This window comes from Heloderma suspectum, chromosome 1 (assembly GCF_057233095.1).
Source record: "Heloderma suspectum isolate Gila_16-S chromosome 1, 16-S_ref, whole genome shotgun sequence".
NCBI classification, from domain to species: domain Eukaryota; kingdom Metazoa; phylum Chordata; class Lepidosauria; order Squamata; family Helodermatidae; genus Heloderma; species Heloderma suspectum.
The window spans coordinates 176903675-176920811 of NC_139458.1; the positions used below are offsets into that span (position 1 = coordinate 176903675).

Sequence of the window (17137 nt, forward strand, 5' to 3'; positions counted from 1 at the left end):
TCGCTTCCCTTCTTTCCTCAGCTACTTGTCAAGCCTCCTCAGACAGCCACTTTGCTTTCTTGCATTTCTTTTTCTTTGGGATGGATTGAGTTGCTGCCTCCTGAACAATGTTACAGACGTCCGTCCATAGTTCCTCAGGCACTCTGTCTATCAGGTCTAATCCCTTAAATCTATTCCTCACCTCCACTGTATATTCATAAGGGATATGATTTAGGTCTCAGTTTATATTCCAGTTCCAAAAAAGGGCAACGCCAAAGAGTGTTCAAACTACCATACAATTGCGCTCATTTCACATGTCAGCAAGGTTATGCTCAAAATCCTACAAGCTAGGCTTCAGCAGCATGTGAACCGAGAACTACCGGAAGTACAAGCTGGGTTTCGAAGAGGCAGAGGAACTAGAGATCAAATCGCCAACTTTCGCTGGATCATGGAGAATCATAGAATCATAGAATAGTAGGGTTGGAAGGAGCCTACAAGGCCATCAAGTCCAACCCCCTGCTCAATGCAGGAATCCAAGTCAGAGCATCCCTGACAAATGGCTGTCCAGCCTCGTCTTGAAGGCCTCCAGTCTGGGAGAGCCCACACCACCTCCCCAGGTAATTGGTTCCATTGTCGTATTGCTCTTAGTCAGGAAGTTTTTCCTGATGTTCAGCCGGAATCTGGCTTCCTGTAACTTGAGCCCATTATTCCGTGTCCTGCACTCTGGGATGATCAAGAAGAGATCCTGGCCTTCTTCTCTGTGACAACCTTTCAAGTACTTGAAGAGTGCTATCATATCTTCCCTCAGTCTTCTCTTCTCAAGGCTAAACATGCCCAGTTCTTTCAGTCTCTCTTCATAGGGCTTTGTTTCCAGTCCCCTCATCATCTTTGTTGCCCTCCTCTGAACCCTCTCCAGTTTGTCTGCATCCTTCTTCAAGTGTGGTGCCCAGAACTGGACACAGTACTCCAGATGAGGCCTAACCAGTGCTGAGTAGAGGGGAACTAGTACTTCCCGGGATTTGGAAGCTATGCTTCTATTAATGCAGCCCAAAAGAGCATTTGCCTTTTTTACAGCCACATCACATTGTTGGCTCATCTTCAGCTTATGATCGACAACAATTCCAAGATCCTTCTCGCTTGTAGTGTGGTTGAGCCGCGTATCCCCCATCTTGTAACTGTGCATTTGGTTTCTTTTTCCTAGGTACAGAAGTGGGCATTTATCCCTATTAAATGTCATTCTGTTGTTTTCTGCCCAGCGCTCCAGTCTGTCCAGATCACTTTTAATTTTGTTTCTGTCTTCCAAAGTATTCGCTATCCCGCCCAATTTGGTGTCATCTGCAAATCTGATCAGCATTCCCTGCACCTCCTCCTCCTCCAAGTCATTAATAAAAATGTTGAAGAGCACTGGGCCCAGGACTGAGCCCTGCGGTACCCCACTCGTTACCTCTCCCCAGTTTGAGAAGGTCCCATGATAAGCACTCTTTGAGTCCGATTCTGTAGCCAACTGTGGATCCACCGGATTGTTGTTTCATCTAGCCCACTTTGAGCTAGTTTGCTCATCAGGATATCATGGAGCACTTTGTCGAAAGCTTTGCTGAAGTCGAGGTATATGATGTCTACAGCATTCCCACGGTCCACAAGGGAGGTTACTTGATCAAAAAATGAGATCAGATTTGTCTGGCAGGACTTGTTCTTGACAAATACATGTTGGCTTTGAGTAATCATGGCATTGTTGTCAAGGTGCTTCCAGATGGATTGCTTTATCATCTGCTCCAGAATTTTCCCAGAGATGGATGTCAGACTGACTGGTCTGTAGTTCCCAGGTTCCTCCTTTTTGCCCTTTTTGAAGATAGGGACAACATTAGCCCTCCTCCAGTCATCTGGCACTTCCCCCGTCCTCCATGATTTCTCAAAGAGAATAGACAGCGGTTCTGAGAGTTCTTCTGCCAGTTCCTTTATTACTCTAGGATGCAGTTCATCTGGCCCTGGAGATTTGAACTCATTCAAAGTAATTAGGTGTTCCTTGACCATATGCCTATTGATCTCAAGCTGCAGTCCTGCCCCTTCAGCCTGTACTTGGCATTTGCCAGAGGAGTCATAGACCCTCTTTTGGGAGAAGACTGAGCCAAAGTAGGAATTGAGCACCTCTGCCTTTGTCATCTGTTATCGTTTCGCCATCCTTATTTAATAGCTGAACCACCATTTCTTTCCTCTGCCTTTTACTATGCATGTAGCTGAAGAAAGCCTTTTTGTTGTTTTTAGCATCCCTTGCTAACCTCAGCTCATTCTCAGCTTTAGCCTTCCTGATGCCATCCCTGCAATTCTGTGCTATCTGCCTGCACTCTTCCTTTGTTACTTGGCCTTCTTTCCACTTCCTATATGTGTCCTTTTTTGTTTTCAGGTCATCCCTAAGCTTTTTGTGAAGCCACATTGGCTTCTTCTGTTGTCTTCCACCTTTTCTTCTTGTTGGAATTGTTTGTGATTGTGCCTTGAGAATTATCTTTTTTAAAAGCTCCCACCCATCTTGGACTCCTTTTCTCGTTAGCGTCACTTGCCATGGGACCTTACTGATCATTGTTCTGAGTTTATTAAAATCAGCTTTCCTAAAATCCAGAGTACGCGTTTGACTACACTCGGCTTTTGCTTCCCTTAGAACCAGAAACTCAAGTACAACATGGTCGCTTTCCCCCAGAGTTCCTGTAACTGCTACTTTATCCACTAAGTCATCTCTGTTGGTTAGGATCAAGTCAAGGATAGACGATCCTCTAGTTCCTTCCTCTACTTTCTGTAGGAGGAAGTTATCCGCCATACAAGTCAGGAATTTCCTGGAGGGGCCATGTTTTGCAGAATTTGTCTCCCAACAAATATCGGGGAAATTGAAGTCCCCCATTACTACTACATCATGCTTCCTTAAAACATTGGCTATTTGCTTTTCAAAAGTTTCATCCTTGTCTTCTCCTTGATTGGGTGGCCGGTAGTAGACTCCGACCACCAGGTTCCTTTTATTCTTTGCTCCATTTATTTCAACCCAGATGCTCTCAATGGGGCTACCAAGCTCCTCCTCCTGTATTTCTGTGCAGAGATATGTATTTTTCACATACAGTGCAACCCCACCTCCCTTTCTGTTCCTCCTGTTCTTTTTGAACAAGTTATATCCTTCAATTGCTGTATTCCAGTCATGAGAGTCATCCCACCAAGTCTCAGTTATACCTATCAGGTCATAATTTCCCTCTTGTATTAAGAGTTCAAGTTCGTTCTGTTTGTTTCCCATACTCTGGGCATTAGTATATAGACATCGAAGACCATGTGCTTCATAGTCTGGCTTTCTTCCTACATGTGTCTGAAGACTATTATTGGACGCTATCAGAGCTGTTCTCTCCATTGCAGTGCATGCGCCTACATCCATTGTTACCCCCAACATTACATCTCCCTTCCCCGTAGGATTCAGTTTAAATCCCTCCTGATGAAGTTCTTCATGCTGTGGCCAAACACATTCTTCCCATCCTTTGTGAGGTGCAACCCGTCCCTTGCCAAAAGCCCATCTTCCAGGAAGTATAGCCCGTGGTCCCAGAATCCAAATCTCTCTCGTCGGCACCACCTTCGTAGCCAGTCATTCACCCGGAGTATTTTTTGTTCCCTTTCTATCCCTCTTCTAACTACTGGAAGGATGGATGAGAAAACTATCTGGGCCCCAAAGTTCTTGAGTTTCCTTCCCAAAGCTTCAAAGTCTGACGTGATCTCTTCGTAGCTCCGCTTGGTGGTATCATTTGTTCCCACATGGATGAGAAGAAAGGGATACCTGTCAGTGGGCTTTATGAGTGCAGGCAACCTTTCAGTCACGACTCTAATCTGACCTCCCCGGAGACAACATACCTGGCGAGTCCACGGGTCTTCGCGACATACTTGGGTCTCGATCCCACGCAGCAAGGAGTCTCCCACTACTACCACTCTTCTCTTCTTCTTCTTGTAGGCCTGGGTTTCATCGCCTCTGTTTGACTGACCTTCAGCCTCTTGAGAAAGCAAGAGCATTCCTGAAAAACGTCTATTTCTGCTTCATTGACTACGCTAAAGCCTTTGATTGTGTGGATCACAACAAACTGTGGCAAATTCTGAAAGAGATGGGAGTACCAGACCACCTTACCTGTCTCCTGAGAAACCTGTACAAAGGTCAAGAAGCAACAGTAAGAACCAGACATGGAACAACCAATTGGTTCAAAATTGGGAAAGGAATACGACAAGGCTGTATATTGTCTCCCTGCTTATTTAACTTATATGCAGAGTACATCATGAGAAACGCCGGGTTGGATGAATCACAGGTTGGAATTAAGATTGCTGGGAGAATTATCAACAACCTCAGATACGCAGATGATACCACCCTAATGGCAGAAAGCAAAGAGGATCTAAAGATCCTCTTGTTGAGGGTGAAAGAGGAGAGTGCAAAAGCTGGTTTGAAACTCAACATTAAAAAAACTAAGATCATGACATCTGGCCCCATCACTTCCTGGCATATGGAAGGGGAAGAAATGGAAGCAGTGACAGATTTTATTTTCTTGGGCTCCAAGATCACTGCAGACGGTGACTGTAGCCATGAAATTAAAAGACGCTTGCTCCTTGGGGTGAAAGCTATGGCAAACCTAGACAGCATAGTAAGAAGCAGAGACATCACCTTGCCGACAAAGGTCCGTCTAATCAAAGCTATGGTTTTCCCAGTAGTAACGTGTGGCTGTGAGAGCTGGACTATAAGGAAGGCTGAGCGCCAAAGAATTGATGCTTTCGAACTGTGGTGCTGGAGAAGACTCTTATGAGTCCCCTGGACTGCAAGGAGGTCCAATCAGTCAATCCTAAAGGAAATCAACCCTGAGTGCTCATTGGAAGGACAGATACTGAAGCTGAAGCTCAAATATTTTGGCCACCTAATGCAAAGAGAAAACTCCCTGGAAAATACTCTGATGCTGGGAAAGACTGAAGGCAAAAGGAGAAGGGGACGGCAGAGGATGAGATGGCTAGATAGCATCACCGATGCAATGAATATGAACTTGAGCACGCTCCTGGAGAGAGCGCAGGACAGGAAGGCCTGGCGTGCTATGGTCCATGGGGTCACGAAGAGTCGGACACGACTGAATGACTGAACAACAACAACAACAACATGATTTAGGTCATATCTGAATGTTTAGTGGTTTTCCCTACGTTCTTAAATTTAAGCCGAAATTTTGCAACAAGCAGCTTATCTGAGCCACAGTCAGCTCCAGGTCTTGTTTTTACTGACTATATGGAGCTTCTCCATCTTTGGCTGGAAAGTACATAATCAATCTGATTTTGATATTGACCATCTGGTGATGTCCATGTGTAGAGTCGCCTCTTGTGCTGTTGGAAAAGAATGTTTCTATGATCAGCGTGTTCTCTTGGCAAAACTCTATTAGCCTTTGCCCTGCTTCATTTTGTACACCAAGGCCATGCTTGCCTGTTATCCCGGTGATTTCTTGACTTCCTACTTTAGCATTCCAATCCCCTATGATGTGGAGGACATCTTTTTTTGGTGTTAGTTCTAGAAGGTGTTGTAGGTCTTCATAGAACTGATCAACCTCAGCTTCTTCGGCCTCAGTGGTTGGGGCAAAGACTTGAATTACTGTGATGTGGAATGGTTTGCCTTGGATTCATACTGAGATCATTCTATTGTTTTTGAGATTGTACCCCAGTACTGCTTTTCCCACCCTTTTGTTGACTATGAGTGCTACTCCATTTCTTCTAAGGGATTCTTGCCCACAGTAGTAGATATCATGGTCACCTGAATTAAATTCGCCCATGCTTGTCCATTTTAGTTCGCTGATTCCCAAGATGTCGATGTTCAATCTTGCCATCTCATGTTTGACCACCTCCAGCTTACCTTGATTCATTGATCTTACATTCCAGGTTCCTAAGCAATATTGTTCTTTACAGCATCAGACTTTCTTTTCACCACCAGACATATCCACAGTTGAGTGTTCTTTCGTCTTTGGCCCAGCCGCTTCACTCTTTCTGGCGCTATTTGGAAATTCCCTCTGCTCTTCCCCAGTAGCATTTTGGACACCTTCCGACCTGAGGGGCTCATCTTCCGGCATCACATCTTTTAGCCTTGTGATACGTTCCATGGAATTTTCTTGGCAAGAAGACTGGAGTGGGTTGCCATTTCCTTCTCCAGTGGACCACATTTTGTCAGAACTCTCTGCCATGACCTGTCCATCTTGGGTGGCCCTGCACGGCATAGCTTATGGCTTCACTGAGTTATGCAAACCCCTTCTCCACAACAAGGCAGTGATCCATGAAGGGGACTGAAATGCTTATTCATGCACATTCATGCAGAGCCTGAAAGTGCCACTCTTGGAGACACCTATGCAACAAATCCCCATCCTGCAACAATGATGGACTTACAAAGGTATACATATTTGCCAGTGTATAAAACTAGTGTAGATGTATTACACATCATCCCAAAACAAAAGGCTAGCTTGTTTCCTTGCCTCTATGAACATTTTAGTACACCAGTGCCTAATACCTGGAAAAGAGCTGAAAAATAGTTAAACAACCAGCTCAATAACATATACACTGATTTGAAAATGAAGATTTGTCTTTATTAAAAGCCAAATTAATTAATGTAGTTAATTGTTTGTTTAACAAAGATGAAGGATGAACAGTCAGGTATACTGCAAAAATAATGGAAATTATCAGATCTAATCCAAAATTTTGGCTTGTGTAAACAACTTGATCCATTTTTTAATTTAATTATTTTCTTTTAAACATTTTGCTTTTGCTTTTCTTTTAGGAAAAAATGCACACCAAAGCAGCTAACATCAAATAAAGAAAAATAAAAACAATAAAAGGAATGTAAAGAAATCAAAAGAACAATATACAGAAAGCAGGAAGAAATATACAGTGGCATATACAATACAGTAAAGTAGTAGCAAACATACACACACACACACACACACACACACACACAATTTTTAAAAAATATAATCAACTAAAGAAACTTCAGAAAAGCAGCACAGAAGGTTAGGAAACACTATGAGATAACCCTGAAAGCCTGTGTAGGTTTTTCTGTGGTATGGAAAATCATGGAAGAAACAATGGGAAAACACAGGAGGGTTATTCGTGGAAGATTATGTTGCCTGGAGCCTCTGTAAAATTCTGTGAATGAGGCAGGCCAATAGTGCTATAAAAGCCTCATCTGGAAGCACCACTGGATTACATTTCACTTTGTTCCCCAACATTCAGTGTCCAGTATTCTCTACTATATGCCGATCCACCAATATCAAGTAGCTGAATTAGCAAAACAGTAAATAATTTGGTGGGGGGGGGTGTGGAATTGGTTGGCTAATTCTTGGTAAGAGGAAAATATTAATTTAAATTCAGGCAGTAACTGAACATTTGCACATTTCATCCATATTTATTTGTACCCAATGTGGAGGATATATTTTTTCATTTGAAATATCTGTGGTATATCTTTAAAATATTCCTTTTGTGATGTATGCATTTTTGCAGGTGTATAATTTAAGAACTTCAATAAAATGAGCTGATGGCTTTAAAAATGACACCTACACATTGTAAATAATTGTATATTTTCCCTAGAATTTGTGTAAAGTGTACTGCAGAGTATTTTAATTAGGTATTCTTCCAATCAGATATGAAATGTCCTGTTTAATGATCTATCATAATTGGAATGCTGTGTTGATTTCCAAGTAAGCTTCTGTTTTTGCCTTCACATGTGGGATTATAAATTAAAGGCCTGTAAAAAAGCAGTATCATTTAACTGTCTGGAAACTTCTGCTTTATAATCTGTGTAAATCTGTGTAACTATCCCAGCCTCTTTATATGTGACTTTTACAGCAACATTTCTATCGATAGCAAAGCCTTCAGTGATAGAGGCTTTTTTTCTGTAGAAGAATAATCAAGAGTTCTCTTCATCGAGCCTTTAATTGCTTACTTGGGGCGAATATGCCCAGGATTCTTTATAGCAGTGATTGCCAAACTGTGGGCTGGAGATATTAAAGCCCTTAAGAAGGTCTGAAGCATGCCCACCATAAGAAAAGGATGTCGCTCAGTGGTTGAGCACCTGCTTTGTGCGCAGAAGGTCCCAGGTTCAATCCCCAGCATTTCCAGGTAGGGATGGAAAAACTCCTTCCTGAAAGCCTTGGCCAGTCAGTATCGGTAACACTGGGCTAGATGGAACAGTGGACTGACCCCATGTAAGGCAGCTTCCTATGTAACTATGGGTTCACCCCGTTGTATGCCCCTGGGTTCAGTGAGGTCCTGCACACCACTGATCCCTCCCACCTCTGCCAATGTATGGACAGTAACATGATCCTAAAGAAAGGATACCCTGGGATTCCCTGATGCAGCCCATGCTCCAGATGAAGGAGACTCCCTGAAGCACCACTGGACACAATATCAGTCCCACTCCAATGTTGAGCTTTGCATCTTTCTATGCCACTGACAAAGCAGCCAGATGCTTCACTTACCAAGGAGGGAAGAAACAGCTGCAACAACCATACCTGTGATCTCTGAGGAGAACTGTCAGCTTGGCCAAGCTCTGCCAGACTGCCTCCCATGTGGTTATTTAACAGGGTGGGCAGAAAGTAGATCTCCAGATGTTTTGGACTTCAACTCCCAGCATTCCTGACCAACTGCCATGCTGGCAGGGGCTTCTGGGAGTTGAAGTCCAAAACATCTGGAGATGGATCTTCTGCCCACCCCTGCATTATTAGACCATCTAGGGTGGAGCTAGTAGAGGAATTGCGGCTGGCATGTAGTGGGCAGGGCTTGGAGGGAAGAATGATGGGGCTTCTACCTTCAAGAGGGCACCCAGCATGCCCTTTCTCTTGTTGCTGGCAGCTGCTGGGAGGGCAAAACAGAGAGATTAGGAGTTTGGCACTTGCTGGGGGACTGCAAGACAAGGCAGAAGGAAGTAGCCCAATTCCAGAACCAGACCTCGGAAACTCCACTTAACCTGCTGAGAGAGAGGAGGGGATCAAGGCCTCAGCGCTCCTTGAAGCCAGAAAACCCTTCACCTGGCAATTAAGGGTGCTCCCCTTATTTTGGTTGCATTTCTTTTCTTTGGTGAAGGCTCCAGCATCAAGGGTAGATATGGTTGGGCACCCACCTAAGGCTGACACCCAAGCAGGGCCCCACTGACAAGAGCCCCCTGGTCTTGCTCTTCTTCACCACAGGAACCTGCTTGTTCGCCTGCCTCTTGCTCTGGCCCAGGCAGCGGTGCTGGTGAGAAGGAGGAGCAGTAGCTGACACTGCCTGCTTGCTCTCTGCCTGTCAAGCGAGCGATAGCAATGATGATGAGGAGGAGGAACAATGGCAGCTGGTGACAATGCTGGTGAGAATGCAAAGTCACTGATGGAGGGAACACAGTGTGTTGCCCAAGGGCCTTCAGAAACCTGGGAGGCTCCATTCTACAGCTAGGATTAGGAATATAAGGCTACCTGATTCTGGGAAGTCACATAGGGTACTGTGTGTTCTAGTTCCTGCACAGGAGATCTCTTTGAGACTTTTCTTTTGGGTGGGGGTGGGCTCTGTGGACTGAGTCATGGCTGCATTCTGACAATCAGTATTGCTCACAAAGCCCGGTTCCGTCCCTGAGCCCAGCCACTGACTGGGCGAGGAGCAAAGGGCTGGGAGGCAATATTAGTTGGCCTGTCTCACAGTTTCAAGGAGGATGCCTGCCTGTTAACGGGAGTCTACTGAATATATATATATATATATATATATATTCTTTTCTTTTCTTTTTATGTAGGAGCAAGTAATGTCCTTAAAGTTAATCTAGAAAACAAAACAGAAACAAACAAAAAAACCAGTGGTGCCCAAGATATCATACATCTGGAAAACACTGCAAGACAGTATTGACTGAATATTAAGTTGTTCTAACTCTTCACACAGTGCATAATTAAACTGTGGAATTCACTACCACAGGATGTAGTGATGGCCACCAATTTGGATGGCTTTAAAAGGGGGTTGGACAAATTCCTGGAGGAAAAGGCTATCAGTGGCTACTAGTCCTGATGGCTATGTGCTATTTCCAGTACCAGTGGCAGTGAGCCTATGTACACCAGTTGCTGGGGAACATGGGTGGGAGGGTGCTGTTGTGCTCATGCCCTGCTTGCAGGTTTCCCCATGGACAGCTGGTTGGCCACTGTGTGAATGGAATGCTGGACTAGGTGGACCTCGGTCTGATCCAGCATGGCTCTTCTTATGTTCTTATCTGTTTGAAGTAATGAACAATTACTCACTGAACCGCAGCCCTTGTAATCTCTTCCTCCCTCCTTAACATGCATGCTCCATGTCCCACCACTACTCAGGATTAACATGCCAGATCTCCGTGTTCCCAAATATATCAAGATATGGCTATGTAAAGATCAAGGCCTTGGAACTTCACTAAGCTAACAGCCAAACTTCCAGGCTGGTGAGCACAAGCCCTCAAGAGCCACTCTGTCATACGAACATGCTAAGGAATATGTTGACCCTTTTGGTCATGGGAACTGCAGAGGAAGACTGGGACTTACTGCAGCCAACAGCTTCCTCCCTAATGCTGTTCTGTGAACAAAGAATGGCTGGAAGATCAGGTACAGTGGCAAGTATGCTAGCTTCTCATGTGTGCAAACCTCCTTTGCCTCATGGTGGGGTTGGTGCTCCATAAAACCTATACCAGGAGGCTGCACTGCTGCTGAACCCATCCTGGCTAGGGTAGCAGAGTTCTTGTTAGCTCAAGGTTTGAAAGTCCTTGTCAGGATTCCCTTAGCCCCCACTTCACTTCACACCCAAACATACACAGAGAGGCTTCAGTCTACAGCTTTTAATCCATTACTTCACAGGGTCATACAGATGCAAATTCTCAGAGACTCTCCATCTACAAGTAATGCCTTCAGGGGATTCAAATGAAATTTATGAGAGTAGCCCGCCCTTTGAAGAGGGAGGCGGTCTCGCTAGCCTAACTTAAGTGGGGGAGGTCCCTCTCTTGATGTGAGGCCTCTAAGAGCAGCTTTTCACGCAAGGCCAATCAGGTAGACCATCTAAGTTCTGCCCCTGCTTTCTTTCTCTTTGCTCTGTGCATGCGCCTGGCATCTGTTAGGTCAGTCTCCTGTTTGCTGCCTCTCACAGGGGGCGGGGGTGAGGAGGGACCCTCAAGCTCAGCCATTTGTACGTTTGTAACCTGAGAAGCAGGCCTACTCGTATCTGGACTAGCCTGGGAAAACACCTCCCCCATGTCTGATGGTTCACCTTTGGAATCTGAACTGCTATCCCACTCCCTGCACTCAGAAACACCCCTGACAGTCCTATCTTCTCAGAAAAAAACCCAGACATGTTCCTTAACCATCTGTAAATATTTTTTGGGTACCAGCTATGAGTTCATCATAGGAAGGGATTGGAGAGATTACTGACAAATAAAGGGACATTGTTTCCTTCTGATGTCAGTATGGAAACCCAGACACCAAGAGGTCAATTTTGCTTTATAAGAACACTGTTAAGAAATCTGAACGTTAGATTTGCATTGTGGTATCCAAATTTTTAAAAATTGCTCATTGTAATAATACAACACATTTCCTGCCAGACATCTGGAACACGGTGATGCAATGAGTGATATTCCAAAGAATGATTAACATGCAGCGTTTGGGAGATCTGTGTGTCATGATAGGGAGAAACAATATTGGATTCATTCAGTTTTGTTTAAAAGCAGATTGAGAAATTTAGGATTCCCCCCCCCCCCTGCAAATTGAAATATGTGAAATCCGTGCAAAATCTACATACATCACACAAGATTGGGACCATCTGTGAGCTGATAAGATTTATGTGGTTCATGTGTTGTTATATGGAATGTAGAAGTTCGTAAGCATTAAGTGAAATTAGAAGCTCATTAAAAGACTTATGTGGAAATTAGGAGCTCATAAGTGATTTCTTGTTTTGACCGAGTCAGTCACATTTTCCTTTGTTATAAATGAACTAGGATGAAGCAAACCCAGGAGGCAAATATTGATTTAGAGGGGCACCCAGATTAGGGGGCAGAGAAAACCGGAAGGGGTATCTGGTTTAGATAAACAAAATAGTAATCCAACATCAAAGCTGAGTAATATGTTGGCATGTAAAATAAAACCCTGCCCCAAACACACACACCCCACACACACTGTGAAATGTTAAACAAAGATCAGTACTAGGTAATGAAGCAAGCAGTAAATGAAGCAACCTTGTCTTTTACCAAGCTGCTCTGGTGGCATGAGGTTCTGCTACTCATGAAAAACAAAGGGGCAGAGGAAAGATGGAGAGCCTGATGCAAAGAAGAGGCAGGGAACAGAAACAGAGTCCAGTATGCCTGGGGTCAAGGTAGAAGTGGCCAAGAAGCACCCCTTCTTCATCAGAATATGTAACTAGGGTGGACGGAGATCTAGACAGCAGACTTTCCCAACCTAAATGTTCAGTAAAGCAAGTTTCTGAGTTTACATAGGCTTATGTTTTGTAACCCCCCACCATTTCCTCTCATATTTTATCACAAACTCAAGCCACAATTCAGCAACTCCACCACATATGGAAATACATACTAAATTCAGATTATTGAAAAACCACACGGTCATGTGCAGAATATGCAGAATCCAAATAATAAAGTGCTTGGTTTGCTTTGCTTTATCTCCTGATCAAAGATTATATTTATTATTAATCTATTTCAAATATTTTATACTGCTTTTCTGTTCAATATAATATCCCAAAGTGAATATAATAAATATAAAATATAATATTCAAATCTACAGCATTAAAATCAGTCTAAAATATAAAGCCAGAGAAAGCCAGACAAGAAAAACAGCAACCACCCATCACACACTGAAAGCACTGGAGAATTAAATAACCCTTCAGCTTCTGCCTAAAAGTGGTAGCCAAACCTACACAGGGAGTTCATTGAAAAGCTCAAGCAGCCACCCATCTAACCTCTGAAGGTGAGAGCACCTGGAAGAGGACCTCTGACCTAGGTCTTAAATTCTGGGCAGATTCATATGAGGGGAGATGATCTTTCAACTATCAAGGTCCTAAACCATTTAGGGCTTTAAAAGTAAAAACCAGCAGCTTGAATTGTGCCCAGAAACACAGGAAGCTTCAATCAACACATGTGTATGGGATCAGATCACCACATTCCAGACAATAGGCTACTGTGTTCTGAATCAGATGAAGTTTCGGAACAGTCCTCAAGGGCAGCTCCACATTTAACACTTTGCAGTAATAGAGGTAAGTAAATATGGATCAAAAGAAAGTATTGAATTGAAAGTATTAGAATTATGCTGAACTGTATTCTTGAATCCTCAAAGCTTTCCAACACATGCCACGCAATCTGCCATGTTGTTTAGACCTGGTGTGGACAGATGGTAGATCAGCTTCTATCAGTAGTTCTATGGGGGAGTTGCAGATCAGCAAGGGTCTCCAACTCCCAATTGGTTAGTAATAGCATTTTTAGATCTAAAAAATACTGTTAGAAACCCCAATCTGTAGTAACTCATATGTAGATTTGTATTTATGTTTCCAGGACACCGCAGTCAATGATATATGGGGTTCAGTACATAAATGGGTTTGATCCCTGAGCCAACGTTTTGCATCTGCCTCCATTTGGTGGAACTTGGGGTTCTAGTAAAAAGCAAAATAGATCTTGTAAGCCTTAAGTCCCCCGGTTTAAGCCAGTCAAAAAGATGCAGAGAGGCAAAACTCCTTTCTTAAGCATGCTAATACCACTTGTCAAACCTGCCACAGTGTAGAAAGCAGAGTACTGTTGTGTTCCACAGAGGTTTTTAATCCCTTTACCAGCTAGAAACATAATGATATTTTCTGCCTTATGGTATGTGCCAGACACCATACGAGCCATTGAAAATTGTGAAAAGCCCATCATAGGATGCAAGATTTTCCTTTCCACAGATATATACTCAGATTATTCCAGTACAGCGGGGGTTTCAATTTACATTAGGGTCATACTCCAAAGCATTACTTCAGTATAAGATCTTCTATATTTGACATTATTTTAGCAGTGGCTCTAAGATGTGGATATTGTTGTATATAATTTTTTTAAAAAATCTTGAAGTTGTTATACGCTGCCTTGAGCTTTAGAGAGGAGTTTAAATATTTTAAATAAATAAGTGGTATGGCGTAGTAGCCAGGAAAGTGAGCCATGAGACAGAAAGTTCCCAGTTTAATTTTCAGTTCAACTATGAGTCCATTAGGTACCTACAGACAAGTTGCTAGGCCTCCATCTCTGTTCTGTAATATTGAGATAATAATACTTAACCTACCTTTCAAGGTTGTTGTAAGGATTACTGGGATGATGTATGTATCTATACCACCCAATAGCCGAAGTATATGAAGTACTTTGAACAAAGTGCTACAGAAATGCTAAGTATTATAACAACTGGAGTTAATTTTGCAGAAGTGGACACAAATAAGAAAAAGATTAAAGGTGTTGATTACAGCTCTAAGAATGCAGCTGTCCTTTAAAAAAGACCCACTTCTCATTGCTGTACATGTAAGATTTTATCTCTATAATAATTTATTTTAATTGTACTCAGTGCTGAAGTAGAAATGGGCCTCATGTTAATAACGTAGGGTAGACCAAAGGAAAGAAATGATCTGATATTATTTTGTACAAACAATATACTACACTCCAACAGGGTTGGTGGGTTTTTTTTTAATGTCTATATAATTGTGGCTTGGAGGATATAAATCTCTCTCTAAAACCAAGCCACAGGGCAAAGAGTCATCTAATAAGAATAAATCTTATTGAGGCTGATTTTTGTCGTATCTAAATCACATACTGAACAGACATCCTCTTTTGAGATAAGACATAACAACGTCAGATCATGCGGCATTATAATGAAGGAGCAGGATGCTTTCCCCAGCTCACCTTCTTCCTGAAGATGTATTAATTTCCTTTTACAACAAAAGGGCTCTGCTACTTGCTTAAATGAAGTCTGACCGGGCCGATTTTTCCTCATGAAGATAAAGGGGGAGGACTCAGAGGCACGGTGGAAACGAAGGGAAGCTGCCCTCCTAAAAGTCTAGTAATGCAAGCTGGGGAATTGTTGGACAAATGCATTAAGATGACAAATGAAAAAAAAACACGCACCCCTGAACAGCAAATAGTAAAGAAATGAAACAGAAGAGATTCCATTTTGGGTAACAAAAACAATGTTTAATTCACTTCAATTCAGTTTTATTGTTTATAACCCTAGGGTGGTGTCTCCATGAGCGAGTTACTCCAAGCTGACTGCATTTGGAGGTTGTTAGGGATACATGCTGTCGTGGCCATCCAGCAGCTGCCCCAGAGCTTTTCATGGAAAAATTGGATTTCCTGAGACTGCTTAAAGTCCGATTCTTTTCCTTAAGTCGGTTCTTTGCAGTACAGGTGTTGTGTGCCCCAACCCCTGCATTTACCTCGAGTATGCTAGCCCTGCCCAGGGGTGTGCCTTTCATCGTGACATTGGTCAAGAGGTGTTTCGTGTTTCTCACCCCTGTGTTTCCCAGCACAAACCAAGTGGTGTCTACTCAGAAGTAACTTCCACTGTGCTCAATGAGGCTTATCCCCTGAATGTGCACATCAGAATTTACAGAGATCCCCCCTCAATTGAAATAGCACATTTTAAAGCACTAGTTCCCTAAAGGCTGTAAAGCACTTTCTTGAAGCTGTGATTCTCCAGTTTGGTTTATTACCATTTGGAAGTAAGTACTTCCTCCTTTGATCATCTGATCCTGTGCAGCATCAGGTTAGAAAGGGGGCTGGTTTCCCCTCCTTTCCCAGCACAGAAGTGTGTTTACTCAGAAGTAACTCCCATTGTGCTACAGGCAGCCTCTAACCTCTTTTAAAAAATTAAAGTGTTAAACTGAAATGCTTTTGTTGGCAGTACCTATGCCTCCCCATGTCTCACTATCTCAGTATGTCAATATCTTGCATTTGTCCAGCAATACCTATATCCCCTATCTTACAACTTCATTATATTCAGGGGCATAGCTATTGATGGACAAATGCGTGATAATGACCTAGTGACATTGAAAACCCCTTTGCAGGTGTGATTTTTGAACTTCTTCCTGTCTGGATGGGTGATTTCTTTCATGTCTCTATGCCTCTATCATGGATTAGCTCTATCACAATTGCAGGACAGAGCACTCGTGTGATAGAATTAATGCGTGATAGAGGCATAGAGACATGAAAGAAATCACCCATCCAGAAAGGAAGAAGTTCAAAAATCACACCTACAAAGGGGTTTTCAGTGTCACTAGGTCATTATCACGCATTAGTCCAGTAATAGCTATGCCCCTGAATAGTGCCATAATGAAGTAATAAGATAGGGGATGATTCTATGAACATAAAATTTCACTAAAAGAACATGTAATTAGGGCCAGAACATATGTGGTGCAGGATATCCATGATCTGATCTTGCAACATTTAAAAAATAATAAAGCAGCTGCAGGAGGCTCTAATTTTTATTAGATCAGCAGCGCAGGGGGTAGGTTGGTTAACCCCCCTCCAGGCACCATTTTCCAGACCTAATCCCCCATCCCCTTATTGGCCCCACTTCGGACAATACAAGTACCTCTATCCCCCCCCCCCCCCATGGCACTTCTGGAATGCATTTAGAGAAAGATTAAAGCCCTCTTTTCTGGTCTGCCATGCTGTGGTGAGCATTGCTAGAACCATGTTGGGATCCTTTTCGCAAGTGGAATCATCTCCCTTTAGTTGCATTTGAAGAAGCCATCCCCTGCCCTTTGCATGCGTGAATCAGGCCTCAGTGTAAAAGTTACAGCCCTAAGCCAACCTAATCAACTTGTGTGCCTTTGTGATAGCAGCAAGCAGTAGATTTCCCTTTATCCACTCATGTTTTCTCAATTAGAAACATCTAGATCTGACTGGCAAGCAGTCTTTGGGCATTCCATGAAGACAATTAAAAAGGTTTTCTAGCAACCAAATTGCCCTCCCCTCATACTTGAGAAGCTTGGGGTAAAAGCCCCAGATGTTATGTGATGCGTCACCTGAATGATCAAGACTATACAGAGCTGACCAACAATCAATGCAGCTAATGCCTGGACCCAGAACTTTCTAGCAGTACCCGGCTTTGGTTTCAGGGCTTTGGAAACCAGTAATTTTTCTTCTTTTTTTAAAGGG

At 43.1% G+C, this 17137-nt stretch overlaps 1 long non-coding RNA gene across 1 annotated transcript in view; it reads left to right on the plus strand.

Annotated features, from left to right (window-relative positions):
- Nucleotides 1–7741, plus strand: part of LOC146358427 (uncharacterized) — a 30916-nt gene extending 23175 nt beyond the window's left edge. Inside the window, exon 5 of the long non-coding RNA XR_014784478.1 lies at nucleotides 6776–7741. This is a non-coding gene — a long non-coding RNA (uncharacterized LOC146358427). The remainder of the gene's footprint in view (nucleotides 1–6775) is intronic.
- Nucleotides 7742–17137: the final 9396 nt, after the last annotated feature.